Below are 23,193 nucleotides of genomic sequence, written 5' to 3'. Positions count from 1 at the left end.
GCCTAAAACTCCTGCTATTCCCTTTCAGCCTCCGGAGGCTCTGATAGACTGAGAAGCCATGAGGACAGAGGCTGGCTGTGGTGGGCAGGCTGCGCCATGTCCCAGCGGTCCTGTCTCCTGGTTTTCACACCCTTGTGTAATTCCTCCCCTTCAGTGTCATCTGAACCCAGTGATTTGATTGAATCAATAGAATACAGCAAAGGTGGTGGGCTGTCATTTCTGCAACCAAGGTACAAAAGATTGTGACCTTTGCCTTGCATTCTTGGCTTGCATACTTTGATGGAGCAAGTGTCCATATTGGAGAGACCCACATAGCAAGGAACTGTGTGGTCTCTGGTCAACATCCATCAAGGAATTTAGGCCCTTAGTCCACAGCCCTTGAGAAACGGAGGGCTTGGAACTGAGCTTGGAAACAGATCCTTCCCCAGGTGAGCCTTCAGGGGAGGCTGCAGACTCCGGGCTGACGCCCTGACTGCAGCCTGTGAGAGGCTGTGAAGCTGAGGACCCAGCTAAGCCGGATGTGACTTCTGATCCGCAGAAACTGTGAGATAATAAATGTGTGTTGTTTTAGGCTGCTGAGTTTTGGGGTAATCTGTTACACAACAATAGATCACTGGTACACTGTCTGAGCATTCATTCACAAATATTTGCTGAATGAATGAATGAATGATTGTCTTCGTCGTGCCCTGAACATCCTGAGCAGGGCTGGGAAAGGAAGTGTCCAAACATACCAAGATCAAGCCTATAATCCCCATGGCTCTCGGCTCTCACAGGGCTTTTCCCCCGGGCCGCATAGCAAGCTCTGACTAGAAGGCCTGTTGGCTTCCTGAAAAGCTAGTTTTCAGTAAATGGCCTTCCCTTTGACCTTACCTTTCTCAAGACTAACTCTTTACCCTCTAGGATCCAGTGGTCTCCTAATAAGATGAATTTCAAAACCCAACATGGTCGTCGTGGTTTTCGACAATGCATGAATTTCCAACAGCACAAACAACCCCGCCCTTTTTCCTGGTTATCAGTGATGCCTTGCGCCTGTGATAACGCCCCCGAAATGAATAATTCATGGTTTACGAGTATACTTCGTGAATGTACAGGATGCCGTATAAAACAACATAAATGTTTCCTAATAGAATTAATACACTTTCCAAGAAGTTCAGCTTGAGGCAGTTATTGCACTTCCTGGGAGATACAAATTACTTTGCCCTCAGCCTCATGCCAAATAACCCCCCTAAGACACACACTAATTACCCAGAAATACACTGTCTGCCATAGCTCATTGACTAATTGACAATCAGTTTAAAACTTCAGCAAAATATTTTAAAACCTGGGTGTCGCATTTAGCAAGGAAACCAATTTTGTTGATCTTCTCATTTCGGTCTGCCTCATTGGCAAAGTTGTAGCGTGGTTTGTAAGTAATGACTGAGCGGGCTTATTATAATGATCAATGGTAAAAGAACAGCATTCCATCATACCATATAGCATTTCCATCTCTCATTTCTGTGATTCTATTAAGAACAATTACCAATAATACATCCGTTAATGTGATACAAAAATAGAATGCCACCGTGTATGTAATAGTTATTGCTGATGTGATCCGTTAAGCTCAGAGTACAGCTGTCACGAGCTCCTTTCTCTTGCACTTCTAAGAGGTGGCCTTTCCGCACTCCATGCCCTTTATGTTCTGATCCAAGCACATGCACCCACTGAGTTCATGCTGTACCTACACGCATTCCTCCTGCCTCAAAAATAAATTCTGGGCAAAAGCCAAATCCTTGGGTATCATTCCTCACGATATCTTTCCTATTACAAATCTCTGTTAGAGACCTAACTTCTTCACAGAGCTGTATGAGCCTAACTCTGCCTTAATCTTGTTTCTAGTCACTTCGATTATTCCAGTTGACCTACTACAACAAACCTTCGTTCTGGATTTTTCTATAGGGAAAGCGCATCCAAGTTTCATACAATTGATTTATAATTAAATATGCGGGACATGACCCATTCACACATTGGAGATTGCTGTTACGGGGGGTGCAGAACAAATCTGTGGGAGTATAGAGTTATAGGAGGGGCACTCTGTGGAATTGTTGGACTGGCCATTTTGTCTGGTTGCAACCACAGAATGTCCGATCAAGAGGGGATCAAACAATTAGGGAATTATTTTTCTCGAAGTCAGGGATTGGTGTTTTGGCTCAGTGGTGGCATCAAAAACCCAGCTGCCTTTGCGTTTCTCTTCCTCCATCCTTTGCATGGAGCTGGTTGCCTCCTGCTCTAGAAACAACTCCTCCCCTCCTGTAGAAGCGGTGGGGAGGGGTCTGCACCAGCTATGTCTAACGCTTCTGTCAGGAAGGCACAGATTCGCCCAAAATCCTCATCAGACTTCAGCTTAGGTCTTATTAGCTGAAACTGTGTCACACTGGCCACACTTGGCTACAAGGGAAGCCTAGAAACAGTATTTAGTTGGGCACAGTGCTGTCCCTAATAAATGAGGGTTTTGTTTGCAAAGGGGAAGTGGGTACTGGAGTGAGAAATAAACGAGTCTGTTATAACTGGGAAGGTGTGAGAGAAGAGGGGATGTCTAAGCTGGAATATGAGGGATGGGTAAGATTTAGGCAGGAGACAGGAGAGGAAAAGGGACCTTTGGTAGAGTTATAGTAAGAGTAACTTTGGGAGAGCAAGAAACAACAGCATGTCTAGGAGACTGTGAAAACACTGGTCCAGGAAAATTTTGTTCTGAGAAGTTGGAAAAAAGTGAGCCCAGGGGCAGCCTGGTGGTGCAGCGGTTAAGTTTGCACATTCCTCTTCGGTGGCCCGAGGTTCACTGGTTTGGATCCCGGGTGCGGACCTACGCACCACTTGGCAAGCCATCTGTGGCAGGCGTCCCACATATAAAGTAGAGGAGGATGGACATGGATCTTAGCTCAGGGCCAGTCTTCCTCAGCACAAAGAGGAGGATTGGCAGCAGATGTTAGCTCAGGGCTAATCTTCCTAAAAAAAAAAAAATAAGTGAGCCCAGTGAGGTGTGTCCAGTTCTGAGGAGCCTCCCACCTTCGCCTACCCCCAGCCTATCCCCCCGTCACGCTCACTCCCAGCCTCCTCTGTCAGATTCAAGTGGACTTTCTGATCAAAGAGAACACAATCTGAAGGGGATTTTGCTCCCTGCACTTTGATCTCTCCCCTGAGCCAGCGATTCTCAACACTGGCTACACATTGGAATAACGCAGGGGAAGTTTTAAAAACCCCAATGCCGAGGCCATTCCCCAGACCAATTAAGTCAGACTCTGGGGGTGGGGTCAGTGGTGTGCTGGCAAAAGTTTAATAACTGGCTATCTAGAAAAAAAATACGCCTGTATAGATGCCCATAAATTTATTATAAATTTTACTGATATAAAGGATGTGTAGCCTACAACTTACAAATGATAATAAAATATACAATACTCTTTATTACTGAATGCTCTTTAGCCCATTGATTCTCAGATAATGCTTTCCTGTTTTTTTGCTGAACTCTTATGTCTGTAGTTAACCTATGGCTGCAATTCAACTGTGATTTCACAGAATCAGACTGGAAAGGAATGCTTGGTGACTGTCCAAATGCAGCCACTGACTCGCGAGTGTAGTTTGAACATGAATGTTGGTTGACATCTCGTTTACATTGACAAACAAAATGAATGTGAAACAATGAAGATGCGTGTTGGGACTTCACTTGCTCATCAACGAAAAGAGACTTCTTTGCTGATGGGGTCATACTTTTCAAACACTGGAAGAATGTTTCCTCAGTTTTCTGTGCTATTTAAAATGTAATGGTTACAGATACGATGCACTTTTAAGTTTAATTTGCATTGTTAACATCTTACCCATCACTTTATGAAGTCTAGACTAGGGGTTGGCAAAGTTGTTTAGTAAAGAGTCAGATAGTGAATATTTTACACTTTGTGGACCACAAATGGTCTCTTCCTCCTCCTCCTCTTTTTTTTTTTTTAACAATCCTTTAAAAATGCAAAAACTTGGGGCCAGCCCCGTGGCCGAATGGTCAAAGCTCTGTGTGCTCCACTTCAGTGGCCTGGGCTCGCTGGTTTTGATCCCCCATGCAGACCTACTCCACCCATCAGCCATGCTGTGGAGGCATTCTACACACAAAAAATAGAGGAAGATTGGCAGAGATGTTAGCTCAGGGCTAATCTTCCTCACCAAAAAAAAAAAAGGTAAAAACTTGCGGGTCATATAAAAACAGACTGTGGGCCAGATTTGCCCTGTGTGCTGGGGTTTTCAGACCCTGATCTAGGCAATCAACACAAAAAGTAAAGCCCTGATTTATAGTGTTTGCTAATTTCTGTGGTGTAAATATCCCATAGGCCATCAACGTGGTGGCACTGGACATGGAGTTGAGAAGAAATGCACAACAGCACAGCATCATATAGCGTTTCCACTTTTCAGATGCAGTAGCCAACCTCAAGAGCACAGATAGTAGTAAAATAATTAGAAAGTGATAAATTTTGAGTATTTACTACCTTTATTTTTACTAAGACTCATTTAATTGTAAGCTTATATAATCTAGTTTTGAAGAATGGCTGTGTTTAACAACTTCTCTGAAAATTTCAGTTTCTTGTGAGCTGGTGGGAACTGGTTCCAGTACTCTACTACATGGCACTCTGGCATCTTTCTATTTTATTATTTTTTTGGGTAGATTTTTACATAGTATTTATTTTTTAGAGCCGCTTTTGGTTCATGGTAATATTCAGCAGAAGATACATAGGTTTCTCACACATCCTCTCCCCCCACCGTACATGGTCTTCCCTTCATTATCAGCATCTCCCACCAGAGTGGTGCGTTTGTTACAACTGATGAGCCTGCGCAGACCCATGACAATCACTGAGTCCAAAGTGTACATTAGGGTTCACTCTTGGAGATGCAGATTCTGTGGGTTTAGACAAATTTCTAATGACACGTATCCACCATTATAGTATCACATAGAGTCGTTTCACTCTGCTCCACCTTTTCATCCCCTCCCCCCAACCCCTGCTCTTTTTACCATCTCTGTAGTTTTGCCTTTTCCAGAATGTCACGTAGTTAGGCTCCTACAATATGTAGACTTTTCAGGTTGGCTTCTTTCACTGAGTAGTCTGCATTTAAATTTCCTCCATGTCTTTTCAAGGCTTGAGAGCTCATTTCTCTTTAGCGCTGAATAATATTCCATTGTCTGGCTGCACCACTTTATTTTTAGTGAAGTCTCTTTATTTTTTTTAAGCTTCCCAGGAGATTCCAACTTAAAAACAGTGCTCTTAGTAAATCTGGCCCTGTTATGACTAGAGCCAGAGGCCCAGGGGTGTGGTTCCTTCCAAACCTGTCAATCAAATTTCTGGAAGTCTCTGATTAATCCATGGAGGTTTCTCTCTCTGTCTGTCCCAGTAATAAACTCCTGGCCTTGTCCCACCTGAGTTACTGCTGCCCTGCCAGCCTGACGAAGCCTCTGCGGTCACCTGCTCTGGCTACTGTATTCACTACCCTGGCTACTTTTCTGCCTAAGCAAGTCATCAACCTCTGTCTTGAATATTTATTCGCAACTCTTGGGCTGCATTCCTGAGCCTTCCTCCTGGAACTAGTGCCTGGCACACAATTAGGCACAATAGACATTAGAAGAATGAGCCTTCCAAGGACAATCCAGGTTCCGTCATGGCTGCATGGACAGGTGAGTTCAGGTCCCAGAAGGCTTTTGTGCGAGTCATTTACCTGCTTGATCTCAGATCCATCACTTGCCTTCTCCGCTCTGAACCTCAAGGTACCAAGCCCCTGCACGCTTCCATTCAGCAGGCTTCTGAGTAGCGTTGTCTGTGGAAGATTGGAGAGCAACAAGAGAAAAGGATTCAGGATCCTCCTCGCCCTTTCTTCCTGTTTTAGGCAGCATTGCTGCGTGGCTTTGCCATCTTCTAGGCTCCAGCCCCTACCTGGTAGCGCCAGATATGATTTTAGCCCCATCTGGCAGCCCTGGCTCCTGGGCTGTTCCGTTTGCCCCTCCCAGGGACTGGCTCCCTGCTGGTGCTCATCTTTGGATTGCCCAACCATTCCTGTGCCCTTTCACTTCTTTCAATGTCTTTGTAACAACTTCCCTGTATTAAAATCCTCCTCTTGACCTTTGTTCTTAATAGGGTCTTGTCACATTCAGCCTGGAATGCTTTGCTGAAGATTCTGGGCTTCATGCTTTATGGTGGTTGATAGGACACCACTAGAGGTTTTTGAGGAGGAAATGGATATGATCAAATGGAAGAAATGGAAGGAACCTTTAGGAAGGTTCACTTAGCAGAGGTGAAGAGAACGGATCAGAGGTTCTATGGACCCCCTAGAAGATTTGTAGATAGCCTTTGGGAGTCTGTAAACACTCTACAACTGGATGTAAAAGTTTGTGTATATGTGTGTAAGTCCATTTTTTTCTGGGGACAGAGCTTATACCTTTCATCAGATTCTCTATGGAATTCCAAAATATGTTAACAAGTACTGGACCAGAAGTAGGAAGACCCTTTAGGAAGCTAAGTAATTCAATGTGTCAATCAGGGTCCTGTAGGAAATAGAATTCACCCGAGATGGTTCTGATGGCAACTTAAAGAAGGGACTGCAAGTATGGGCAGAGTTACGTGAGCAAACAAGAGACGTGGAGGCACCCAGAGACTAGCCACAGTGGGAAGCTCTTAGCCCCCTAGGACTACAGGGCAAAGGGGAGGCAACTGAAAGACTGGGCTCAGGACAGCTGGAGCCCTGGAGGCAGGCTCAGTGGAGGCAGGAATGCTGGAGGGGTCAGCCTCTTCAGAGACAGGGAGTTGGAGCAGGAAGGAGGAAGGAAGGAAGGCACACCCTGGCCTCTCTCCCCCCACCGTCTGATTGACTATCCTCAGTGCCTCCTCCTGGTCTCTAACTGCCGGGCGAGCCTGGGTGATGTGGTCTGTAGGGGCAGAGCAGGGCAGCACATGTGAGCAAATGCATGGACTGGGATGGAGCAGCGTAAATGGAGAATAACCAACACACAGAGAATACATTACTTAGAACTTCCATAATTGTCCAAGAAGGGAATCGACATAAATCACGTTTGGGAGCTCCGGGCACCATTACTCACCCTCTGATTTCTGGACTCTGCTTTTCATCATTGCCTCCTACACTAACTTGAGCCTGCCCAGTAACGCCAGACAAAGAGAAGCAAAATACGGAGGATTTTGCTGTTGTTGTTAACTTTGTCTTTCCACACCGCTTACAAGCTCTTTGACACTGGAAGTCACAAACGTCTCTGAGCCTCCCTCGTCCATGAAGTCCAGAGGTGGCATTTCATATTCTCTGGCTTGAAAGTTTTATGATGCTTTCAGGGGGGTCTTTGGCTTCCTCCCGATGAAAGGCATTTAGTGTTCTGGCTCCTTCCAAATGGGTGAGCAACCCTCCCTTGTCTGCAGTGGTTCCCGGCCTAGGGGAGAGCAAAGACAACAGTACTGCTGGCCCTCCACCGAGCTGTCTGCAGGCGATTAGCATTTTATCGACTTTGGCTGTGCTGTTGATTGCTAGGATTTGTAGGGTACTGCTTTCATATATACGTTTGAGTCAAAGTCTTGCCCGGGCTGAAGAAGCACTAATTTTGAAGATATGTTTGCCTTCTGGTCTGTGTTCTGGAGAGACCTAATATAAAGAAACACCCAGCAACTCTGCTTCCAGGGCGAGTGGAGGGAATTCAGGAGTGTTGCTGAAGGGAGCATGGTTCTGTATGCATTTCAGAGATTTAATTTTATTAGCTGATGCAAATAATCTGTTCCACCAACGTAAAACAAAAGGACAAGAAAATGATCCCTGTGTCAACATCAGGATGTCTGACTTAAAATCCCATTCAAATAACTCCCTAAAAATGATCAGACACTGAATACATTATTTTTCTGACTTTGACAAAACCAGTCTGCACAAAGCAGCAGCCCCATGAGGTTATGGATAAACCAACCACGTTAAAACTTGAGCATTTTCATGTCAGTCACAGATTTTCTTAAGGGCCAAGTCAATGTTTAAGGACTAATGTGTTTGGAGAGGGGGAAAAAAATTGCGCTGTGTTATTAGGCAGAATCCCCTTTATATACAGGGAGTGGATCAGTTTGACCCTGATTGTGCTGCCTGCTTTATTGTCCTACTTCAAACACGGGGCCCTGGGCATCATCTTAAGGAAGGGTTGATTGAACTGTCGGCCTGACACTTGTCAGCTGTGGATAATACGGGTTTCAGTCCGTCATGCTCACACATAAATGAACCATGACAGAGATAGACTGTTGAATAGAAAAAGCAGTTTTACTGTGGATAACCTTTCTTGAATAAATGCAACAAATAATAAAGGCTGAAAAAGAGGACATGTACCTTAGGAAACCAGTGACGTTCAGAACCAAATGGTTATTATCTTTTGGGGCCATCCAAAATTGCCCATTTATCAGGGCATGTGATTGAGAGAAAAGAGAAAAGTGCTATGATTATAATAAAAATGACGGCAGTTGAGTTTATGCTGTCTTCGATATAATATCACGTAACAAAACCCAGTTACCACTCACCAGGACTAAAAGAGGACGCATTGTTTGTGTACAGAACGGAATCCACAATTGTTCTTAGAAAATGGTGGCACACATCTTAATTAAAACAGCAGAAAAAGAGTCTGAAACTCTTCATTTCTCCAAAACATTTCTTTTTATTAAAACAAAACAAAACAAAACAAAAAATTCCCAGTAGAAATTGTGGAAACTCTACATTTCAATCAAGACAGTCAAAAGAATGATTTGAATTTACAGGCCTGTAATTGGAACAAATTGGAAACAAAAGAAGAGCTCGTTGAAGCCACGTGATGTGGCCACAGTGCTGCTGTGTACAGTATGCTCGAAAAAAATCGTGTTTCTTTAAAGCAAAGCTAACTCCACGGCAGGCACCAAGCAATTTGCATAAATGTCTCGACCATGATTTTTTTTTTATTTATAGGCCCTAAGTTTCTAATTAAATACTAATTAATACTATCACCAGAATTGTCTCCCATCCCCAGCTCTTCATAGCTTTGTCACTTTGATTAATGCACAGCCATTTATTAACTTATTTAACAAGCCGGGGTGCCTCATGACAAACCAGATTAAATTATCCTCATAACAGTCTCATTACTGAAAAAAAAAGGGAGTTTTAAACTTAATAAAAATTATCCTCAATAATGTTAAAGCTTTTTCACCGTACCCTTAAAAGATAGGAATAGGTTTCTTGTTTGATTTATAATATATGGAGTTGTATAAAGCATCCATTAATAAAATTTATAAGTTCATTTAAGCTTGCACATTACAGTAGTGCTGTAGCCTTGGGTGCTTATTATTTAACTTTTGCTGTAGTTATGAAGATAATTAATGTCCTGACCAGACAGGGACTAAAATACCCACTAGAATGAGATAATTAGAGACATAAATAATGTTTAGGTTCTTCTGTGCTGCTTTTTAAATTAATTGTTTTGTTTTTCACCCAAACTTGATAAAGAAGAAAATAAGAGTGTCCCAGGGACCTGGACAGTGAAGGCGAGACGTTTAGGCCAATGGGCAGATGCTTCGCAGTCTCAGACTGCCCGGGCTGGAGGAGGGAGCGGGTGTGCTCGGGGACTCAGCTGTCGCTGGGGAGAGGTTGGGCCCTCGCTGCTCTCTCGAGCCCCCTAGCGGCCAGGTCCGGGAGGCAACCGCAGCTTGGAGCAAGGCCTGCTTAGTACCGGCCTCAGGAAGCTCAAAGGGGTGAGTCAGAAATGAAAATTGAAGGAAGTCTCCGCATTCAGCCGTGGGGTAAGCCTCTCGTCTTAGTCAGACTCCGAGGAGAAGGGAAGCTCCAGAGGGAGCTGAACGAGTCTATGGCAGCAAATCCTTCCTGCTGATGAGGCAGAACACAGGAAGCTGTGGCTCAGACTCTGCTGGTCTCAACACAAATTGGAATAAATACCCTAAAACATATGTGGAGCACTGACCCTCGGTGCGGCTGTGTGTCACCATAGGTAGGTAGCCTGTTCTGAACGCATATTCTCTTCTCATTTTCAGTTTCTTGCTAAAATAGCATCTTTGTTGAGGTCCCTGGGTAATCTGGGGAGAGGACAGAGGAAATGCATCTACTGATGGAAAAGCATTTGCTGGTTAAGCGTCCTTTTGGCCTGTGGCGTCCTGAGTCTTTGGGTGGGGCTGTGGGAAAGGGGCAGTAGCGCCTTGGTCACCAGTGGGGAGGTGGCAGCCTGTGTGGATAATAGTTCACCATTTATGAAGCCCTTTGACATACATCATCCTTAGTCCCTCCAGATTCCTGTGAGCCCAGAGGGAGGGACTGTTACTGCGGTCACTGAGGAGTCCCGTGGTGCCTTGGATTCACAGACTGGTCAGTTACTTACTTCATCCGGGCTCCTTTTCTTCAGGTTTGCGATGTCCTTCCTGCATTTCTGCGTCCTGCATCTCACCTCCATTTCTTCCTCACGCCCTCCTTCTCCCTCTCACCTTCCCCTTTTTATCCTTGATTCAGAGCAGAGATAACAATAACTCGACTTGTTCACATACGAAAATAGCTCGCTTGTCAGAGCTGCATGGGGACTGGTGCCACGGAAATTCTGTGAGCAGAAGAACAGTTCAGATCAGAGAATTTTCTTTGGGTTTGGAGTGCTCCCTGGTCGTGGTCGTCTCCAGTCCACACCCCATCCTGGGGAGGTGAGTAGATGGTAAACATCTTTGTTATTTATAACTCTTGTTTAGCATTGATGATTTCCATCTTTGAAGGTCTGTTAGTAGAGTTCTATTAGGAGATGGTGACTTTGGCCAAAAATAGATCAACATTAGGCCAGGTCTCAGCTCCCTGATTTACTTGGTTTCTTCCTGGCAACTTTGTTTGAGTTCAGTGGACTCAGTCCCCAGCTTGCCCAGTATTCCTTTTGGGCAAGTAGGCCAAGAGCAGGGCCTCTAGGAACCGCTCGAGGAGATGTCATCAAGTAAAGTAAGAGCATAGTAAGGGGGGAGCTTGTGGTCAGCACAGAAAGGTGAAAGCCCAAGGGAACTTGTTCCTTCCAGGTCCTTCCATTTGAGTCCTCATTGGCTTCATTATAAAGGCTTGAGGAGCGGAGGGGCAAGGGGGATCAGTGGCAAGATGGAGAGGGGCCAAGATTAAGGATGCATGGTTGGGAAGAACAGGAGAAGTAAGTGTTTTTCAGTGGTTCCCAAACTGTAAGGGCAAAACAATGTTTAAATGCAGATTCCCTGGCTCCAGTTTCAGAGTTTCTGATTCAATCTGTCTAAGGCCCAGCAATCTGCATTTTTAATAGGCTTTTAAGTGACTCTGATGCAGAGTGTCAGTCCGTGGACCACTGGTTATGAAACACTGGACTAAGAAGGGGAGAAAGAGAAGAAGAACGAACTGACAGGAGGTGAGGGAATTTTGCCCTAATCACCTTTACTCCTCTGAGAAAGTGCGGTAGCTGTCACGTGTCCTTCTATAGGCCCTGCCTACCTGGGGATGCATCTCCAGGTGGCCAGCAGGGGCAGGGGAGGGGCAGAGAGGAACGTCTGGCCACAAGCACATCTCACTCCTCCATATTGGGTCCACTGAGGCTGCTCCTTTAAGATTTGTCAGTCTTCTGCCTGCCTCTTCCCTCTGATAGCTAAGGAGACCTTGTGTGAGGGGGAGTCTGAAGGAAAGGAGGGTGCAGCAGAGCCCTGAGCCCATGCTGCTCCAAGCATTTAGGTAGAGAAGATTATCTGGAGGGGCCTGTTTCTCACCTCTGCAGCAACCCCCTGGAATAGTCAAGGTATGAAATGGGCTTTAAATAAGCTGCCTCAGGCACACACGGCCTATGTGAGCTGGGGTCGGCTGTGGAGTCTCTGGCCTCTGAAGATTGCGTCTGTTGTTTGAGTCACAGTGGGCAGATGGTGCTGCGAGGACAAGTGATGCTCACACAGCTTCAGAGCTAAGCATGCACCCAGCTGGGACCTCTTGACCTGTGGGATTTTCTGTATCTACTCTTTGTGCCTGTATAACCACGCAGCCAGAGTGGTGGAGATGCTGTGTGTAAACACAATTCAATGCACAAACACTCATGGCAGGTGCCAGGCATTGTGCCGGGTGCTGACAATACAAAGATGAAGGAAGTTTTCTGGCCCACTGGCTTATCTTTACCCCTTGAGCCTATCAGTGACATTGCCCTGAGGAGAAAGGTAAGTCCAGAGAGGTCCCCCGCATCATGCAGCCACCTGGCAGAGAACAGGACACTCATGGCTATAGGAGTTCAGTGTTGGTTTTGCAGGGTGCATGTGACAGAGGGAAAAGGGAGTGACAGGGCTTTGGGCCATGGTTCCCAAACTGGGGTGTGCACACCTCCAGGGGCTGTGTAAGATGATCCACTGGGAATGGGCAGAGAATACTGCAGTGCTTACTACATTGGCCTTTTAAAATCTTGTCATTTATGCCTTTCTATTTTTGTGATATGTTTTAAAATGAAGAAAATGTCCAGTAGCAAAAGCTATGCAATTTGAGAATGGATGAATGAATAAATGTCAGAGATATGTGCTCAATTATTTTTCTTGTTGGATGTGCGTAATGAAATAAATTCATAGACCATTGGTTTAGAGTATTGTCAAAAGAGTGGTTGAAGTTCTGGGCCCTAGAGTCTTAAGTTGGAAGAGGGAGGGAGCAAAACCACGAGGGAGTTGAGAGAATGGGGAAAATGGAAAGAAAAGGGGATGGAAAGACTCAAGGAGATTGAAAGTCAGGTTTAGAGGATTTCAGGGAACAAGGTCTCAGGAGAGGAGGTTGTGATCATAGGGCAGGACAAAGATTGAGAACCCCTCAGGTGGGACAATGCTAGGTGATTCCAAAGTCAGACCTGTAACGGGGAGAGAGGGAATGAAGCAAGTGAGGGCCAGTGCGTCCGTTGGATGTGTTGTCCACATGGATATTAAAGTGCCTGAGTTGATGGCAGGGCAGGCTCTAGAATAGAAAAGAAGATGGTCAGTCACCAAGATGTCAGTGGGAGGTCCCGGGGTAGCCCTGGGCAACCAGGTGGCCTAAGGGAGAGAGGGAGGGACTTAGATGAAGGTAGAAGAGTAACGGTGTCTCTGAGGGGTGAAAAGGACCAAGATCCTCCCTCTCCAGGCCCTGGAGCCTGGGGGGGATGGAGAGGGGTGGGCGGTCCTGTGAGAGAGCCAGGCTCCAAAGGAAACAGGAAGAGAAAGGAATGCTCCCATCCTCGGGCTAAAGTTGAAGGGAGGTTGCTCACCATAGAACAGAGGTTCCAGAGGGCACTGGGAAGGCTCTGGAATGAGGGATGCCATGGGAGTAGGCTTTGGAGGAGTTGAGAGCAGGCTGGAGGTGAGCCCGTGGGAGAAGAGAAAACACTGCCTGAGCTCTGGGCTCACCCTTCCCCACCGGGGGTGTACCATTTTCTAAGGCTTTGTGTAATGGGTTGCGGAATAAACTTTGTAAGCATAGCTGGCATTTTTTTAAAAAAGGAACATACAAATGTCTTTTTATTCAAAAACACAAAATGTTTTATCTGTGGGCATGCCCACTGATAGCCTTAAACCATTCATGTACTTTGTCAACTGAAACCCATAACCTTTCCTTTAGTCTTTTTTTTCCCAAGTCATTTCTCTGAGGTTATTGGTGAGAAACACAGCTTTGAGTTTCCTGTAACGTTCATTAATAATGATAATGCACTATTTTAGGAATTAGAACACGCCGCTTCCAATCCACCTCTACCCGCTCTGTCCCTGCCAGGGTCCTCCTCCTCTTCAGGATCTTCGTGACAAATTCTGCTCTGTTTCACACAGCACCAGCATCAATGAAGCAGCCCTTACTACCTTAGTAGTGCCAATGATGCCTTTCGCCCTCCCAGCCACAAAATCTCGCAGCATAGCATCACAACCAACTTCTGACCGGCTGTGCCTAATGTTCTCAGCTGTCGAGGATCCTTCTAACTGTCATTTTTGGCAAGGTCATTCCAATATTTTGAAAAGATTCATTTTGAATCTTTTCAAAAATAATTTTTATCTTTGTTTTTTAAATCTTTATTAGCTAGATTTAGTAAGTCCAAAGCTGGAATATGCTGAAACCAAGCCCATCCACCTTGTCGGAGGATGCCTTCTTCAAAAGCAGCTGGAGCAGCATTGAGTGCGTCAGGAACTCTTTTTTTGTCATTTGCGCTGCCTCACCTGTCCCACCAGCCTTCACCATGGCTGTTGCATCTGGACATTTTGCTATTTTCATTTAATTCTTCCTCTTCGTACTCACTAGTAGCATCCTTTCTTTTTTTTTTTTTAAGTTAATTTTTATTGAGTTAATGATATTTTACAATCTTGTGAAATTTCAGTTGTACATTATTGTTTGTCAGTCGTGTTGTAGGTGCACCCTTTCACCCTTTGTGCCCAGCCCCCACCCTTCCTTTCCCCTGGTAGCCACTAATCTGTTCTCTTTGTCCACATGTTTAAATTCCTTATATGAGTGGAGTCATACAGAGATTGTCCTGTATCTGGCTTATTTCACTTAACATAATTCCCTCAAGGTCCATCCATGTTGTTGCAAATGGGACGATTTTATCCTTTTTTATGGCCGAGTAGTATTCCATTGTATATACATACCATATCTTCTTTATCCAATCATCAGTTGATGGGCACTTAGGTTGCTTCCACATCTTGGCTATTGTAAATAATACTGCAATGAACATTGGAGTGCATGGGACTTTTGGAATTGCTGACTTCAAGCTTTTTAGATAGATGCCCAGTAGTGGGATGGCTGGGTCGTGTGGTATTTCTATTTTTAATTTTCTGAGAAATCTTCATACTGTTTCCCATAGTGGCTACACCAGTTTGCATTTCCACCAGCAGTGTATGAGGGTTCCTTTTTCTCCACAACCTCTCCAACATTTGTTACTTTTTGTTTTGGTTATTTTTGTCATTCTAATGGCTGTAAGGTGATATCTTAGTGTAGTTTTGATTTGCATTTCCCTGATGATCAGTGATGATGAACATCTTTTCATGTGCCTATTGGCCTTCCATATATCTTCTTTGGAGAAATGTCTGTTCATGTCTCCTGCCCATTTTTTGATCTGGTTGTTTGATTTTTTGTTGTTGAGTTGTGTGAATTCTTTATATATTATGGATATTAACCCTTTGTTGGATATATGACTTGGAAATATTTTTTCCCAGTTAGTGGGTTGTTTTTTTGTTTCAATCCTGTTTTCCTTTGCCTTCAAGAAGCTCTTTAGTCTGATGAAGTCCCATTTGTTTATTCTTTCTATTGTTTCCATTGTCTGAGAAGACATGGTGTCCAAAAATATCCTTTTAATACTTATGTCAAAGAGTGTACTACCTACATTTTCTTCTAGAAACCTTATGGTTTCAGGTCTTACCTTTAGGTCTTTGATCTATTTTGAGTTTATTTTTGTGAATGGTGAAAAAGAATCATCAATTTTCATTCTTTTACATGTGGCTATCCAGTTTTCCCAGCACCATTTGTGGGAAAGGCTTTCTTTTCTCCATTGTAGGCCCTCAGCTCCTTTGTCAAAGATTAGCTGTCCATAGATGTGTGGTTTTATTTCTGGGCTTTCAATTCTGTTCCATTGATCTGTGCACCTGTTTTTGTACCAGTACCATGCTGTTTTGATTCCTGTAGCTTTGTAGTATGTTTTGAAGTCAGGGAGTGTGATGCCTCCAGCTTTGTCCTTTTTTCTCAGGATTGCTTTAGCAATTTGGGGTCTTTTATTGCCCCCTGTGAATTTTAGAATTCTTTGTTCTATTTCTGTAAAGAATGTCATTGGGATTCTGATTGGGATTATGTTGAATCTGTAGATGGCTTTAGGTAGTATGGACATTTTAACTATGTTTATTCTTCCAATGCATGTACATGGAATGTCTTTCCATCTCTTTATGTCGTCATCCATTTCTTTCAGAAAAGCCTTGTAGTTTTCGTTGTATAGGTCCTTCACTTCCTTAGTTAAATTTACCCTGAGGTATTTTATTCTTTTGGTCGCGATTGTGAATGGTATTGTGTTCTTGAGTTCTTTTTCTGTTAGTTTGTTATTAGAGTATAGAAATGCTACTGATTTATGTAAGTTGATTTTATATACTGCTACTTTGCTGTAGTTGTTGATTATTTCTAAAAGTTTTCCAATGGATTCTTTGGGGTTTTCTATATATAAGATCATGTCGTCTGCAAAACAGCGAGAGTTTCACTTCTTCCCTCCCTGTTTGGATTCCTTTTATTCCTTTTTCTTGCCTAATTGCTCTGGCCAAAACCTCCAGTACTATGTTGAATAAGAGTGGTGATAGAGGGCATCCTTGTGTCATTCCTGTTTTCAGGGGGATGGCGAGTAGCATCCTTTCTTGAATACATTTTTCAATTTGTGACTCATCACTTTTCCCTTTCAAGAGTGTGGAGTCATCTTTGGTCTCAATGACTTCTACTTTACGGAGGCTGAACTTCTTCAAGATTTAGGGTCAACCCCCTCCTCTTCAAACACCTGCAAAAGCATTTAAAAATGGGTCAGTTCCAGGGTATAGTTTTTCTTTATTATACAAAATTTATTCATAATACATTATGCAGGTGTTTTGATGAGAATCCAGAAACATCTTGAGACACCATATTTCTCTGAAATGTGAGAATTTAAGCCCATTGCTGTTCCAGGACAAGTCTTGTGTAGAGATCTTTTTATTGCATTCATTTGCATTATTTTGTTCACTTCTCAGAACTCTGTCAATTAGCAACAGCTTGATCTTGCAGATGAGATAACGGAACCCAGAGAAAGCTCACCCAAAGTCACACCACTTGGAAGGTAGTGGAGCCAGGACTAGAGCCAGTGTTCTCTCTACTATATCATTCTGTCTTTCAGAATTAAGGGCAGATCAGACAATGAGACCTTTTCTGATTAGCTGCATGACAGGATCAAGCTGGGCGGGACCCTTCTCTGGATCCACTTCAGCTCCCACCTTCCTGGACATTCAGTAGATGTATCTAACTAGGAAAAATGCAAATTAGTCGACTGTATACCTATAAATATTATCCTCGGAAAGAAAAAGAACATTTGGTAAATGTACAAAAAATATGGGAAAAATTTGCATGTTATCCTTGTGTAGGGGCCGTGTTAATCTTCTCTGTATTGTTCCAATTTTAGTATGCATGCTGCCAAGCAGTCTCCAGAATATTTTAAAGTGAATATACTATGATAGAAAATACCAAAGTGTATCACATATAGTAGAGGTAAGTATTGGTTTCTGAGACTTTTGTGTTAGTTACATACATGCGTAGTTGTGGGTCATGGTAAAATTTCTTTCATACTGTGGATTGTGCTAACAAATGTTGGAAAGCTACTGTAGAGTAGAAAGAGCATTGGAAAGTGGGTTCCATTACTTGATTCTAGTCATTACTCTGCCAACAACCACCTGCATGAGCTGGGCCAAGGAACTTGACCCCTCAGAGCATCCACTTCCGTATCTTTAAAAGGATCAGCTTGAACTAGATGTTTTTGAGATCTCTTCCTCTAAGAGTGTATCTTTCTGGTGATCCTTTCACGGCATCACGGAAACACAAAAGCCTCCCGTGTGAGGAGGATGGGTGGAGAGAGGCAGCTGGGGCGAAAGGCAGGCGTGAGCCAGGTGCAGTCACGTGACTTTGCCCCATAGCAGCTGCTGCCCTGGTGCTCATTCTTGCTGCTTGTCGTCACACCGGTAGCACCCCAAGATGCTCCTGCCATGAGGGTATGAATGATGACCATGGGTACATCCAAGCTGGAGCCTGTGGACAGCAGTGGAGGCGAGGCCTGCCAGACACACACACCTGGTACCACGCTTGGCACTGCGAGGTGCTCCGAAGCAGTTCTTGATGACAAGCAGGATAAATATTCCAAGGGAGAGGCAAAGGAAAGGCAGCCTAAATAGAACGAGTTGAAACTTAGGAGCCATGTTCCCTCTACAGTCTGTGTGGTCCTGGAGTAAGAAAGAGCAAAGGAAAAAAGTTTTTTCCTTAGAAAAAAATAAGGGAGGGGAGCAATTTCAGAAAATATGCAATGTGAAATGCTTAGTATAGCTCCTTTTTTGGTGTAGACTAGCACTTAGTTTTCTGTAAAGAACAGGGACCTGTTACCACTTTCCACTCATTTGATAGATAAAATGCAAGCTTAATATCATGGTGGAGAAACACCCAAGAGGTTGCTTGCTTTCCATTAATATAGAAGACATCTTTGACACTAGCACATAGGATGTGTATACACACACACGCATACACACATACACACACAGGAGAGCTGATAAATGCATTAAATGCATAAATTATTTATTGGTCCTGGGACAGCATACAATGTGAGAAGAAATGAAGTGCGTCTGTGTGATACGCGTGCACATGTAGAAACTGAGGGAGTGTTTTTTCCTCAGGTAGAAACATAACGCCAGAAAACATTCCGCCTTTGAAGAACAAAAGTACGAAGATGTCCTAACAATTGAAGGTTGTGGTTTTGCACACCTGTTTATTACTTGTTGCATTTGGAAACAGGGCCTGGAGAAGACAATCCGCTTTTCCAGCCTGGTGCTCTTCCACAAGCTTCAATTTAACGTCACCGGTTAGATACGGTTTAACAAGGTGTGTCTGTTGGCTTGCAAAAACCCTGGTTGACAAGAGCCTTGTGTGTCAGGAAGCAGATCAAAAATGGGCTTGGTTGTTGTTGAACACTGTACTTTAAAGAAATAAATTTAGTGCTTGTGGAGGGCACTGACCTGAGAGCTCTGGGAACCAAGGCCTGTCTGCTGCCCACATGCATCGAGTATAACCATGGAACCAACCCACCCAGCCCCACAGTGAAACTCTTCCAGTCACTCCAGTTACTCCAACTAGACGGAAGAAAAACACGACCAGTTGGTGGGGCCCAGCATGATCGTAGCTGTGCGGGAGGCGCTACTGGACCAAGAGGGGAAGAGATTCACTTGCTAGGTTCTCCTTTTGTGTAGGCACCTGGGGAGGTTTAAGCAATGAATACCTTTCTGATCGGGCCCCACCGTGACTGGAACTAAACCCATGAGCCTAATGTGGGACGTTGGTGTAGCAACTTCTTCAGTTACTCTGTTTACTTCTAAATGACAAAAACAAAACAAACAAAATCCAAAACCAAAACAAAAAATAACTCCAAACAAAGTCTAAACAACAGGAAAAAAAAAATCTCCAGCCTATACTAACCAAGTGGCTGTTATTTTTGGCTGTGGGCTGGGCTGGTGAGACACTCTTTGGCCGGCTGTCACTGTGCATTGCCGTCTGACTGGAATTTTTGTGAGCCGGGAAAGGGATGGTTATATTTGGCCTCTGGAAGGGAAGTTGCTGAGATAGAGAGGCAGCTTTGGGTCAGAGGGTTTGAGCCTATGCCAACAAGAGGGGAGGCAACTCACCCACTTCCAGCTGAGGAAGCTGGTGAGACAACCCGGCTGAACCCTTTGGCAGGGTCACAGGGAGGTCTGCAGGAGGATGCACACACTCCTGCTCCCGGGGCTTGGTCCAGCCCAGTGAGACTGGCTGCCCCTGGCTGAGCTGGCTAGGAGGGCCAGCATGGGCTCAACTACAGTGCCTGGAAAGCAAGATTGAGTCATTGCGTCTGTTTCCATTTATTTAGCCCACAGCGCTCTAGGCCATCTCCTGGTATTGTATTCATGGAAGTTTCTAGGTTGTTTACTCGTTACTATTCACATGCCTGTGTTTGCTACTAGACTGTGAGTGCTTTAGTTTACCTTTATGATCTACACAGCTTCCACACAGGAGGACACTTAAAAATCAAATACGCACTACATGGCCCTCCCCCTTTAAGCTCTGGGTTATGGATATATAAAATAAATTATTGTCTGCAGTTGTGTTAGAAAAAGAATGATGCTCAAGTCATGATAGAAAAACAAGATTATTGTTTATGAATATACCACTAAAATATGCATTTTTGTAAGGCTCATTGATTTATTTCCAATTGGAGAAACCCCATAGACATACAAAATGGTTCATCAGATATTCATTAGACCTCCTTAGCTGCTTTTATTAGAAGTGCCCATGGTGCCAATGGCAAGGTTGATGTTTTCAGGGGTTGAATCAATGCTTGAAACTCATCCATTTCTTATAAGCAGTTTTGGTTTAAGGTATTTTGATGATTTTATAGAAATGTTTTACCCCATTAAAAAGCTATAACTGAAACTGTGGTGCGGGGCAGGCAACATTAGACGATAAATGGCTTTGTGTAAGAGATTTCGAATTTGTCAAATCTGCATTAAAAAACTATATTTGAAATTGGTTAGCAGGTTGGGTGAATTCTCCAGGTGAAAATGCCATTTGTTTTATGGATCCCTCCGAAACAGTTCCCCCGGAGTTTTCGTTTGAATGAATCACATCCAAGTTCAGCTCTCCAGAAACAGCTAGCCTGGTAGGGCTGCGGCAGCTGCCTTCCTGTTTCCTCCTTTTAGGGAAAAGGGCCCTATTTCTTCCTCTGTAACGGAAGCGAGACTAGACAACCAGGACATGTGAATCCCTATACCCTCTTATTCATTCATTTCACACATTTATTGAATAGGTGTGGGCACGTTCTGGCACTAAAGAACAGAACATACAAAACCTAGGCTTTGTTCTCAGGGAAATGACATCTTAGAAGGAGGAAGATGATAAACAAATAAGATAATTTCATGGGTTGACAAGTGCCCTGAAGGCAGCAAAGGAGAGTATTGTGATGGTAAGTTGTTGGGCAGGTGGCCCCATGCATCTCATTCCAAGAACATTCCAGGAAGAGGGCCCAGCCAAAGCAATGGAGTGGCAATGCATCAGTCTGCTGAGGAAGAGAAAGCCTAAGTGTTTTCTTCGTGGACGTTCTTCCCCCACCTCTCGAGCTGTGAATACTCTGCTGCACGAAAATGAATGAGGCCAAGCGGATTGTGGGAAGTGTGCAGAGGGAGGGAACAAGAGGGTATGGAACACTGGGGATAGGGGAGGAGGGCCATGTTAAGGTAGACTAGGCCACACTCACTAATGAATAATCCCACAGCTCAGTGGCTTAACCAAGCATGTGTTTCTTCCCAGCCATGTCATGGTCTGATGCTGGTCTGACAGCTCTTCTCTGAGCAGCGAAGCAGATTCTTGCCATCATGTGTTTCCACCATCTCCAAGTCCTTTATTTCCAGTCTCATGAATCACGAGGGGAGAATGAGTGGAAGGCTGGATTGAACGTTTTAGGTGCCAGGGCTCTACTGGCTGCTTGACTAGAATCCAGGTCCATGACTCTAGTCTAACTGTAAGGGATGCTGGGAAACAGTCTTCCTGGGTGCTGAGGGAAGAGTGGCTGAATCGGGAGCATCATCAAACGAGTCTTGGCCACAAGAGAGAAAGGAGGAAAAGATACGATTCTCCTACTCTCCCTGTGTCCTTGAAGACCCACATAACATGTGTTCCATCTTAGCCGGAGTACTGGTGAAGGCCCCAGGATGGAGAAGGAATGTCCTCATACCATCCCACCAGACCAATATGCCGAGAAGAAAGGGAGGGAGGAGCCATAATTTCAGCCCTGGAAGGGAGCTCACCTAGATGAACCCCTCACTTTAGACTCAAATTAACTAATTTTACTACTTGCTAAGGGTCTGGAGGAGAGGCCAGATTTGATGCTAGACACCCCTAACTCTTATTGCCTGGCCTTCAAGGCTTCCTTCCATATGACTTTACCCCATGTTCATCTAACCCTACTGCTCACACATCCACTCTGGCCAGGCCCAACTTCTTATAGTTTCCTACTGAACAGAGAATGGACTTCATCTCCTGTGCTCTCCCTACTTTTCTCCTGCGGTGCCTGGGCCCTCCTCTCTACCAAATCCTACTAGTCCTTCTTATCTTTGTGGAACCTTCTCTAGCTTCTTATACCTCAGTAGAGTGCAATCACAAAGAGGCTATATATCTCTTCCATTTAACCTTTGAATTTGCTCCGGTGGGTCCCTATCTCCCATCCTTTAGAGACATCTCAAGCAGGTCCCATAGCTTTCCGCATCACTTCCAGCTATTAGAAAAGCCTCAATTTTGATAATGAGATTTATTTTCAAGTATTACAAGTCCATTCTAGTCTAATGCAAAACTTCAGTCTCACCTCCAGACCAAAGTTCCTTACCTCAGCTTAAGCTTGGGGATGTGCAGTTGGGAAGGAGGGGTTGATTGGAAATTTTATCCTCCCTCTAGCTCATCTCCATTTTGGGTCTTTCAGGGTCCAAGTTGGCACTGATGATTAGAAGAAAAGCAAAAAATATATGTCACATCAAGATTCCCTGTTCGCTAATGTTAAGAAGCTGCCCAATGTCCTCTGTTCTGGTGGGGACCATCATGGCTTCCCTCATGGGGCACAGTTTTTGGTGCTTTGAAGAACCTCCTCTTGTTCATCACATAAACCTCACTCGTATTCTGCTCCAGCCACTCTGACTTTGATTCTGTTTCTCAGTGTTGACATGTTCCTTCTTCCCTCAGAGCCTTTGCAGTGTCACTTCCTTTACCTAGAGCTCTCCCTCCCTTGCCCCTTGCCTAGGTAACTCTTAGTCATCTTTTAAATTTCAGCTCAAGAGTCAACTCTTTGGAGAAGCCTAATCTGAGCTCTCAACCTAGAGCAAGTCCCAATCATGTCCTCTCACAGCCCCTGTAATGAAGACATTAATTGTGTAAATAGTTGTTTAATGTCTGTCTTTCCTTTTGCATGTGAATTCCAAGAGGGCTCAATAAATAAATAATTGCAGGAAGGCAGAATAAGTGGATTTTCCCAGTAAGCTCATGAGGACTTTGACATGCCAAGCAGATAGTATGTACTCAATAAATATTTGTGGAACTGACATGAAATTGAAGGCAGGAGCCATGTCTATTAATCTCTGGATTCACTATATGGCTTAGCACATAGTAGGATTTTAGTAAATGTCTGTTACCTAAGTGTTTTGAACAACCTCATCAGAGTTAACCCAAATAATGGAGAATTGGCTAGAATGCAATTCTGACCTGTGCCTCATGGACGTTTCTCATTGTCAGCTGAAGAGTTGCTCTGTTATCTTTGCCAAGCGAGGGCTTTCATCAGCTGACTTCATATACCATAGTCCAGGAGGAGCACGACTGTAGGAAGGGGGCATGGATAATGTGACCATAGATCCAAAGAATGACAATTTCTAATGATTTGTCCCTTTATCCCTTTAGTACACT

At 44.2% G+C, this 23,193-nt stretch overlaps 1 pseudogene; it reads right to left on the bottom strand.

The window, feature by feature from the left end:
* Positions 1-17,067: 17,067 nt before the first annotated feature.
* Positions 17,068-17,162, bottom strand: LOC124245226 (uncharacterized; annotated as a pseudogene).
* Positions 17,163-23,193: the final 6,031 nt, after the last annotated feature.

Source organism: Equus quagga, chromosome 9 (genome assembly GCF_021613505.1).
Source record: "Equus quagga isolate Etosha38 chromosome 9, UCLA_HA_Equagga_1.0, whole genome shotgun sequence".
Lineage (NCBI taxonomy): Eukaryota > Metazoa > Chordata > Mammalia > Perissodactyla > Equidae > Equus > Equus quagga.
This window is presented reverse-complemented; position numbering and strand designations above follow the sequence as displayed.